Source organism: Pongo abelii, chromosome Y, assembly GCF_028885655.2.
Source record: "Pongo abelii isolate AG06213 chromosome Y, NHGRI_mPonAbe1-v2.0_pri, whole genome shotgun sequence".
Lineage (NCBI taxonomy): Eukaryota > Metazoa > Chordata > Mammalia > Primates > Hominidae > Pongo > Pongo abelii.
The window spans coordinates 25643501-25655797 of NC_072009.2; positions in this window are offsets into that span (position 1 = coordinate 25643501).

The following is a 12297-nucleotide window of genomic DNA, read 5'->3' on the forward strand; positions in this document are numbered from 1 at the left end:
TTCCATATAATTCCACTCCCTTCCACTCTACCCCATCCACTGTATTCCAATCCACCGCTGTTAACTCCACTCTGCTCCCCTCCATTCCAATCCACTCCATTCTACTCTACTTCTCTCCATTCTATTCCTTTCCACTTCATTCCAATCTACTCCATTGCATTCCACTCCACTCCATTCCACTCCTTTCAGACCTTTCCACTCCATTCCATTCCTCTCCACTCCACTCCATTCCACTCCATTCCACTCAATTCCATTCCGTTCCATTCCATACCCCTCCATTCCACTCTACTCCATTCCATGCCATTCCTTTCCACTTCACTCCACTCCACTACATGCCACTCCATTCCTCTCCATTCCATTCTGTTCCATTCCTTTCCACCCCACTCCACACCATTCCACTCCACTCCATTCCATTCCAGTCCACTCCACTCATCTCCACTCCAGTCCACTCCATTCCACTGCACTATACTCCATTTTATTCCACTCCCCTCCAGTCCACTGCACTCCAATCCTTTCCATTCAATTTCAATCCACTCCATTCCATTCCTTTCCACTACATTCCTTTCCGTTCCCTTCCATTCCACTCCATTCCACTCCTCTGCAACCCACTCCATTCTACTCCACTCCGTTCCACTCCATTCCATTCCACTCCATTCCAATCCACTCCTTTTCATTCCACTCCTTTACCTTCCACTCCATTCCACTCCACTTAACTCCATTCCATTCCATTCCATTCCTTTCCTCTCGACTCCACATCACTCCACTCCTTTCATCTCCACTCCACTCCACACAATTGCACTTCCCTCCTTTCGATTCCATTCCATTCTCTTCCTCTTACTCCCCTCCATTCCACTCCACTTCCACTCCATTCCTCTCCATTCCACTCCATTCCATTTTATTCCGTTTCATTCCACTCCATTGCATTCCCATCCACTTCATTCCATTCCATGCCACTCCACTCCACTCCACTCCAATCTGCTTCAGTCAATTCCTATCCACTTGTCTCCATTCCCTTCCATTCCACTCCATTCCATTCATTTCCACTCCATTCCACTCCACTCCACTACTTTCCACTTCACTCCATTCAATTCCATTGCAGTCCATTCCGTTCCACTTCATTCCATTCCTCTCCATTCCAGTTCATTCCAATCCAATCCACTCCACTGCATTCCATTCCTCTCCATTCCACTCATCTCCCTTCCTTCCCACTCCACTCTACTCCACTCCATTCCGTGCCATTCCATTCCATTTTGTTCCATTCCATTCCACTCCACTAGACTCCACTCCACTCCTTTAGATTCCATAGTACTCCATTTCACTGCATTCCAATCCACACCACTGCGTTCCGTTGCATTCCCTTCCATTCCATTCCACTCCTCTCCATTCCACTCCACTCCACTCCACTCCATTCCAATCCATTGGATTCCATTTCACTCCATTCCATTCCATTCCACTCCATGCCACTCCACTCACCTCCACTCCCCTCCACTCCACTGCATTCTGTTCCATTCTATTCCATTCCAGTCCACTCTACTCCTTCCACTCCTGTCCACTCCATTCCATTCCACTCCACTGCACTCCACTACATTCCATTGCATTCCACTCCCTTCCACTCCACTCCACTCCATTGCAGTGCACTCCTCTCTATTCCACTCCACTCCATTCCATTCCATTCCATTGCCTTCCACTCCATTCTATTCTGTTTCACTCCATTCCACTCTACTCCACTGTACTACATTCCCTTCCATTCCACTCCTTTGAAATCAGTTCTTTCCTTCCACAGAATCTCTCTCGGTCACTAAGGCTGGAGTGTAGTCACACAATCTCAGCTCACATTTCTCTTCTCCATTCCATTGCATTCCATTCCATCCCATTCCATTTCTTTCTATTTCACTCCACTCCACTGCATTCCATTCCACTGCATCCCATTCCATTCCACTCTGTTCCTCTTCACTCCACTCCATTCTACTCCTGTCCACTACATTCCATTCCATTTCACACCACTGCATTCCATTCCATTCTTTCCACACGATATCACTGTGTCAAACAGCCTGGAGAGCTTAGGCACAATCTCAGCTCACACTACATGTCAACTCTCTATTGAACTGCATTCTATTGCATTAAATTCCATTGCATCCCATTCCATTCCTTTGCTTTCCATTACATTCAATTCCATTCCATTCCACTCCTTTCCACTCCGCTCCACTCCAGTACGTTCCTTTACATCCGATTCCATTCCACGCCATTGCACTCCTCTCCACTCCACTGCACTGCACTCCACTCCACACCATCCCGTTACTTTCTGCTCCATTCCACAGCACTACACTCCTCACCACTCCACTCCACATCATTCCATTCCTTTACATCCGATTCCATTCCATTCCATTCCTCTCTATTCCACTGCACTCTACTTCAGTCCACTCGAATCCACCCAATTAAAAATTCTTTCCATTCCATTTCTTTCTTTCAAGAGTATCTCACTCTGTCACCCAGCGTGGAGTGCAGTGGCACAATCTCAGCTCACATATCATTTCATCATTCCATTACATTCCATTGCATTCCATTCCATTCCAGTGCACTCCACTCCACTCAATTCCACTCCACTCCACTCCAGTACGTTCCATTCCATTCCATTCCAATCCCTTCCATTCCACACTGTTTTATCGACAGGATCTCCCTCTCTCACACAGGCTCCAGCGCAGTGGCCAAATCACTGCACATATTTCCTCATTCCATTCGATTCAATTCCATTTCATTCCATTGGATTCCATTCCACTCCACTCCGTTCCATTCCACTCCACTCCGTTCCTTTCCTCTCCATTCCATTCCACTCCATTCCACTCTCCTCCACGACACTCCACTCCATTTCACTCCACTCCACTACACTCCTCTGCACACCACTCCACTCCACTCCACTCCATTCCATTCCATTCCATTCCATTCCATTCCATTCCTTTTTTTCCACAGGATTTCATTCCGTCACAAAGGCTGGAGTGCAGTGGAACAATAACAGCTCACATTTCCTTTCAGCAGTCCATTGCATTCCATTCCAACCCAGTGCATTCCATTCTATTTCACTAGACGATACTCCACTCCACTCCGTTCCATTCCACTCCGTCCCATTCCATTCGTCTCCATTCGACTCCACTCCACTCCACTCCATTCCATTCAATTCCATTCCACTCCATTCCATTTCACTCTATTGCATTCCATTCCTTTCTATCCACAGGATATAAGGTGTCACCCAGTCTGGAGTGGAGTGGCACAATCTCAGCTCACACTCCATGTCAACTTTCCGTTGTATTCCATTCTATTACAATGGATTCCATTGCATTCCAAAACATTCCACTACTGTCCACTCAATTCTATGCCATTCAACTCCGTTCCACTCCACTGCACTCCACTTCATTCCACTCCATCCCATTCCTTTCCACCCCATTCCACTATAATCCATTCCACCCCACACCACTCCATTTCATGCCATTACGTTCCATTTCATTCCATTCCTCCACATTCCACTCCACTAATGTCCACTCTGTTCCATTCCATTCCACTGCGTTCCATTCCATTCCTTTCTTTTGAGAGTATGACACCCAGTCACCCTGCCTAGAGCACATTGGTAAAATCTCAGCTCCCATTCCATGCCTTCCCATTCCATTCCACTCCAGTCCAGTCCACTCCATTCTGTTCTGCTCCATTCCAGTCCATTACACTGCACTCCATTCCCTTCCACTACACTCCAATCCACTCCACTCCACTCCACTACTATCCATTCCATTCCACTCCATTCCATGCCATTCCACTCCACTCCATTCCATTCCTTTCCTCTCCGCTCCACTCAATTCCATTCCACTCCACTTCACTCCAATCCATTCCACTCCTCTCCACTCCACTCCATCCCATTCTATTCGATTCCATGCCATTCTATTCCATTCCACTCCACTCCATTCCATTCCATTCCACTCCATTCCATTCCATTCCATTTAACTCCATTCCACTCCAGTCCACTAAATTCAATTTCACTCCGTTCCACTCCTTTCCACTTCATTCCATTCCACTCCATTCCACTCCAATCCATACGTCTCCATCCCACTCCTTTCCATTCCTTTCCACTCCACTCCACTCCAATCAACTGCGTTTCTCTCCACTCCCTTCCATTTCATTTCATTCCACTCCACTCCACTCCACTCCATTCCACTCCACTCCATCCCATTTGATTCAATTCCATTCCACTCCATTCCATTCCATTCCAGTCCGTTCGACACCATTCCACTCTAATCCACTCTACTCCATTCCACTCCATTCGACTCCATTCCACTCCGTTACCTTCCACTCCATTCCACTCCTATTCACTCCATTCACTTCCACTCCACTCCACACCACGATATTCCATTCAACTGCACTCCACTTCACTCAATTCCATTCCACTCCACTCCCCTCCACTCCACTCCATTCCATTCCATTCCACTCCACTCTACTCCAATGCATTCCATTCCACTCCACTTATCGCCACTGCATTCCATTACACTCTACTCCATTCCATTCTATTCCATTCCATTCCACTCCACTACATTCCACTCCAATCCACCTCATATCATTCCATTCCATTCCACTCCGTTCCATTCCATTGTACTCCACTGAAGTACATTCAGCTCCATTCCACTCCACTCCACACCACTCTACTCCACTCTACTCCTTTGCATTCCTTTCCAATCCACTCCATTGCATTCAATTCCACTCCATTCTATGCCAGTCCATTCCATTCCACTCCATTCCACTCTACTTCTTTCCACTCCATGCCATTACAGTCCACTGCATTCTATTTCATTCCACTCCATTCCCTTCCACTCCGCTCCATTCCATTTCATTCCATTCCATTTCACTCCATTGCATTCCATTCACTTCTTACGACAGGATATCACCATGTCACCCTGGCTGGAGTGCAGTGTCACAATCTCAGCTCATATTACATGTCAACTATACATTCCATTGCATTCTATTCCATTGCATTCCATTGCATTCTTTTAATTCCGTTGCATTCAATTCTATTCCTTTCCATTGCTTTCCATTCCTTTCCATTCCATTCCATTCCCCTCAATTCCATTCCATTCCACTCCATTCCAGTCCATTCCACTAAATTCCACTACACTACACTCAATTCTAGTCTATTGCACTCCATTCCATTCCACTCTGTTCCATTCCACTCCATTTGATTCCATTCCACTCCACTCCATTCCGCTGCACTCCATACCATTCTGCTCCATTCCCCTCCTCTCCATTCTATCACATTCCACTCCACTCCACTCCATTCCATTATACTCCATTTCACTCCACCCCACTACAAGTCATCCCACTCCATTCCATTCCATTCCATTCCATTCTATTCCACTCCATTCCTTTCCATTGCATTCCATTCCATTCCACTCTGGCCCACTCCATTCCACTCCACTCCTCTACGTTCCATTACATCCAATTCCATTCCACTGCATTCCTATCCTCTCCTCTCCAGTGCACTCCACTCCTGTCCATTCCACTCCTTTCCATTCCATTCTGCTCCATTCCACTGCAATGCACTCCACTGCACTCCACAGCATTTCATTCAATTCCCTTCCATCCCATTGCATTCTTCATTCCACTCTGCTCCAACTCACTCCATTCCACTCCACTCCACTCCGTTCCATTCCATTCAACGGCATTCCATTCCATTCCTTTATTGCGAGAATACCTCAGTCAGCCAGCCAGCCTGCAGTGCAGTGGCCCCAACCCACCTCCCGCTCCGTTCCATTCCACTCCGCTCCATTCCTTTCCTTTCCGTTCCATCCACTCCACTACTTTCCGTTACTTCCGATTCCATTCCACTCCTTTCCACTCTACTGCACTCCTCTCTACTCCATTTCTCTGCATCTGATTCCATTTCGTTCCATTCCATTGCACTCAACTCCACCCCACTCCAGTCTACTTCATTCCATTCCATTCCGTTCCAGTCCTCTCCATTCCACTCCAATCCACTTCACTTCACTCCACTCCACTCCGATGCACCCCATTGCATTCCATTCCATTCCACTGCATTCCATTCCATTCCTTTCTTTTGAGAGTATCACACTGTGTCACCCATCCTGGAGCGCAGTGGTACAATCTCAGCTTCCATTGCATTCCATTCCATTCCATTCCATGAGACTCCTCTGCACTCCACTCCATTACATTCCACTTCACCCATCGTCACTCCACTCCACCCCTTTCCAATCCACTCCACTCCATTGCATTCCACTGTGCTCCATTCCATGCCACTCCGTTCTACTCCTCACCACTCCAATCGACTCCACTCCACTGCATTCCACTCCCCTCCATTCCATTCAATTCCGTGCCATTCCGATGTATTTCACTCCACTCCACTCCACTCAATTCCTCTCCATTACCCGCCTCTCAAATACATTCCACTCCAGTACACTCCATTCGATTACATTCCACTCCAGTCCACTCCACTCCTCTCCATTCCACTACATTCCATTCCATTTCGTTACATTCCACTCCCCTCCCTTCCATTCGTTTCCACACCATTCCACTCCACTCCATTCCATTCCAATCCACTCTAATCCACTCTACTCAACTCCTTTCCACTTCTTTCGATTCCTCTACTTTCAACTCCACTCCACTCCCTTCCACTCCACTCCAATCCATTCCATTCCATATAATTCCACTCCCTTCCACTCTACCCCATCCACTGTATTCCAATCCACCGCTGTTAACTCCACTCTGCTCCCCTCCATTCCAATCCACTCCATTCTACTCTACTTCTCTCCATTCTATTCCTTTCCACTTCATTCCAATCTACTCCATTGCATTCCACTCCACTCCATTCCACTCCTTTCAGACCTTTCCACTCCATTCCATTCCTCTCCACTCCACTCCATTCCACTCCATTCCACTCAATTCCATTCCATTCCATTCCATACCCCTCCATTCCACTCTACTCCATTCCATGCCATTCCTTTCCACTTCACTCCACTCCACTACATGCCACTCCATTCCTCTCCATTCCATTCTGTTCCATTCCTTTCCACCCCACTCCACACCATTCCACTCCACTCCATTCCATTCCAGTCCACTCCACTCATCTCCACTCCAGTCCACTCCATTCCACTGCACTATACTCCATTTTATTCCACTCCCCTCCAGTCCACTGCACTCCAATCCTTTCCATTCAATTTCAATCCACTCCATTCCATTCCTTTCCACTACATTCCTTTCCGTTCCCTTCCATTCCACTCCATTCCACTCCTCTGCAACCCACTCCATTCTACTCCACTCCGTTCCACTCCATTCCATTCCACTCCATTCCAATCCACTCCTTTTCATTCCACTCCATTACCTTCCACTCCATTCCACTCCACTTAACTCCATTCCATTCCATTCCATTCCTTTCCTCTCGACTCCACATCACTCCACTCCTTTCATCTCCACTCCACTCCACACAATTGCACTTCCCTCCTTTCGATTCCATTCCATTCTCTTCCTCTTACTCCCCTCCATTCCACTCCACTCCACTCCATTCCTCTCCATTCCACTCCATTCCATTTTATTCCATTTCATTCCACTCCATTGCATTCCCATCCACTTCATTCCATTCCATGCCACTCCACTCCACTCCACTCCAATCTGCTTCAGTCAATTCCTATCCACTTGTCTCCATTCCCTTCCATTCCACTCCATTCCATTCATTTCCACTCCATTCCACTCCACTCCACTACTTTCCACTTCACTCCATTCAATTCCATTGCAGTCCATTCCGTTCCACTTCATTCCATTCCTCTCCATTCCAGTTCATTCCAATCCAATCCACTCCACTGCATTCCATTCCTCTCCATTCCACTCATCTCCCTTCCTTCCCACTCCACTCTACTCCACTCCATTCCGTGCCATTCCATTCCATTTTGTTCCATTCCATTCCACTCCACTAGACTCCACTCCACTCCTTTAGATTCCATAGTACTCCATTTCACTGCATTCCAATCCACACCACTGCGTTCCGTTGCATTCCCTTCCATTCCATTCCACTCCTCTCCATTCCACTCCACTCCACTCCACTCCATTCCAATCCATTGGATTCCATTTCACTCCATTCCATTCCATTCCACTCCATGCCACTCCACTCACCTCCACTCCCCTCCACTCCACTGCATTCTGTTCCATTCTATTCCATTCCAGTCCACTCTACTCCTTCCACTCCTGTCCACTCCATTCCATTCCACTCCACTGCACTCCACTACATTCCATTGCATTCCACTCCCTTCCACTCCACTCCACTCCATTGCAGTGCACTCCTCTCTATTCCACTCCACTCCATTCCATTCCATTCCATTGCCTTCCACTCCATTCTATTCTGTTTCACTCCATTCCACTCTACTCCACTGTACTACATTCCCTTCCATTCCACTCCTTTGAAATCAGTTCTTTCCTTCCACAGAATCTCTCTCGGTCACTAAGGCTGGAGTGTAGTCACACAATCTCAGCTCACATTTCTCTTCTCCATTCCATTGCATTCCATTCCATCCCATTCCATTTCTTTCTATTTCACTCCACTCCACTGCATTCCATTCCACTGCATCCCATTCCATTCCACTCTGTTCCTCTTCACTCCACTCCATTCTACTCCTGTCCACTACATTCCATTCCATTTCACACCACTGCATTCCATTCCATTCTTTCCACACGATATCACTGTGTCAAACAGCCTGGAGAGCTTAGGCACAATCTCAGCTCACACTACATGTCAACTCTCTATTGAACTGCATTCTATTGCATTAAATTCCATTGCATCCCATTCCATTCCTTTGCTTTCCATTACATTCAATTCCATTCCATTCCACTCCTTTCCACTCCGCTCCACTCCAGTACGTTCCTTTACATCCGATTCCATTCCACGCCATTGCACTCCTCTCCACTCCACTGCACTGCACTCCACTCCACACCATCCCGTTACTTTCTGCTCCATTCCACAGCACTACACTCCTCACCACTCCACTCCACATCATTCCATTCCTTTACATCCGATTCCATTCCATTCCATTCCTCTCTATTCCACTGCACTCTACTTCAGTCCACTCGAATCCACCCAATTAAAAATTCTTTCCATTCCATTTCTTTCTTTCAAGAGTATCTCACTCTGTCACCCAGCGTGGAGTGCAGTGGCACAATCTCAGCTCACATATCATTTCATCATTCCATTACATTCCATTGCATTCCATTCCATTCCAGTGCACTCCACTCCACTCAATTCCACTCCACTCCACTCCAGTACGTTCCATTCCATTCCATTCCAATCCCTTCCATTCCACACTGTTTTATCGACAGGATCTCCCTCTCTCACACAGGCTCCAGCGCAGTGGCCAAATCACTGCACATATTTCCTCATTCCATTCGATTCAATTCCATTTCATTCCATTGGATTCCATTCCACTCCACTCCGTTCCATTCCACTCCACTCCGTTCCTTTCCTCTCCATTCCATTCCACTCCATTCCACTCTCCTCCACGACACTCCACTCCATTTCACTCCACTCCACTACACTCCTCTGCACACCACTCCACTCCACTCCACTCCATTCCATTCCATTCCATTCCATTCCATTCCATTCCTTTTTTTCCACAGGATTTCATTCCGTCACAAAGGCTGGAGTGCAGTGGAACAATAACAGCTCACATTTCCTTTCAGCAGTCCATTGCATTCCATTCCAACCCAGTGCATTCCATTCTATTTCACTAGACGATACTCCACTCCACTCCGTTCCATTCCACTCCGTCCCATTCCATTCGTCTCCATTCGACTCCACTCCACTCCACTCCATTCCATTCAATTCCATTCCACTCCATTCCATTTCACTCTATTGCATTCCATTCCTTTCTATCCACAGGATATAAGGTGTCACCCAGTCTGGAGTGGAGTGGCACAATCTCAGCTCACACTCCATGTCAACTTTCCGTTGTATTCCATTCTATTACAATGGATTCCATTGCATTCCAAAACATTCCACTACTGTCCACTCAATTCTATGCCATTCAACTCCGTTCCACTCCACTGCACTCCACTTCATTCCACTCCATCCCATTCCTTTCCACCCCATTCCACTATAATCCATTCCACCCCACACCACTCCATTTCATGCCATTACGTTCCATTTCATTCCATTCCTCCACATTCCACTCCACTAATGTCCACTCTGTTCCATTCCATTCCACTGCGTTCCATTCCATTCCTTTCTTTTGAGAGTATGACACCCAGTCACCCTGCCTAGAGCACATTGGTAAAATCTCAGCTCCCATTCCATGCCTTCCCATTCCATTCCACTCCAGTCCAGTCCACTCCATTCTGTTCTGCTCCATTCCAGTCCATTACACTGCACTCCATTCCCTTCCACTACACTCCAATCCACTCCACTCCACTCCACTACTATCCATTCCATTCCACTCCATTCCATGCCATTCCACTCCACTCCATTCCATTCCTTTCCTCTCCGCTCCACTCAATTCCATTCCACTCCACTTCACTCCAATCCATTCCACTCCTCTCCACTCCACTCCATCCCATTCTATTCGATTCCATGCCATTCTATTCCATTCCACTCCACTCCATTCCATTCCATTCCACTCCATTCCATTCCATTCCATTTAACTCCATTCCACTCCAGTCCACTAAATTCAATTTCACTCCGTTCCACTCCTTTCCACTTCATTCCATTCCACTCCATTCCACTCCAATCCATACGTCTCCATCCCACTCCTTTCCATTCCTTTCCACTCCACTCCACTCCAATCAACTGCGTTTCTCTCCACTCCCTTCCATTTCATTTCATTCCACTCCACTCCACTCCACTCCATTCCACTCCACTCCATTCCATTTGATTCAATTCCATTCCACTCCATTCCATTCCATTCCAGTCCGTTCGACACCATTCCACTCTAATCCACTCTACTCCATTCCACTCCATTCGACTCCATTCCACTCCGTTACCTTCCACTCCATTCCACTCCTATTCACTCCATTCACTTCCACTCCACTCCACACCATGATATTCCATTCAACTGCACTCCACTTCACTCAATTCCATTCCACTCCACTCCCCTCCACTCCACTCCATTCCATTCCATTCCACTCCACTCTACTCCAATGCATTCCATTCCACTCCACTTATCGCCACTGCATTCCATTACACTCTACTCCATTCCATTCTATTCCATTCCATTCCACTCCACTACATTCCACTCCAATCCACCTCATATCATTCCATTCCATTCCACTCCGTTCCATTCCATTGTACTCCATTGAAGTACATTCAGCTCCATTCCACTCCACTCCACACCACTCTACTCCACTCTACTCCTTTGCATTCCTTTCCAATCCACTCCATTGCATTCAATTCCACTCCATTCTATGCCAGTCCATTCCATTCCACTCCATTCCACTCTACTTCTTTCCACTCCATGCCATTACAGTCCACTGCATTCTATATCATTCCACTCCATTCCCTTCCACTCCGCTCCATTCCATTTCATTCCATTCCATTTCACTCCATTGCATTCCATTCACTTCTTACGACAGGATATCACCATGTCACCCTGGCTGGAGTGCAGTGTCACAATCTCAGCTCATATTACATGTCAACTATACATTCCATTGCATTCTATTCCATTGCATTGCATTGCATTCTTTTAATTCCGTTGCATTCAATTCTATTCCTTTCCATTGCTTTCCATTCCTTTCCATTCCATTCCATTCCCCTCAATTCCATTCCATTCCACTCCATTCCAGTCCATTCCACTAAATTCCACTACACTACACTCAATTCTAGTCTATTGCACTCCATTCCATTCCACTCTGTTCCATTCCACTCCATTTGATTCCATTCCACTCCACTCCATTCCGCTGCACTCCATTCCATTCTGCTCCATTCCCCTCCTCTCCATTCTATCACATTCCACTCCACTCCACTCCATTCCATTATACTCCATTTCACTCCACCCTACTACAAGTCATCCCACTCCATTCCATTCCATTCCATTCCATTCTATTCCACTCCATTCCTTTCCATTGCATTCCATTCCATTCCACTCTGGCCCACTCCATTCCACTCCACTCCTCTACGTTCCATTACATCCAATTCCATTCCACTGCATTCCTATCCTCTCCTCTCCAGTGCACTCCACTCCTGTCCATTCCACTCCTTTCCATTCCATTCTGCTCCATTCCACTGCAATGCACTCCACTGCACTCCACTGCATTTCATTCAATTCCCTTCCATCC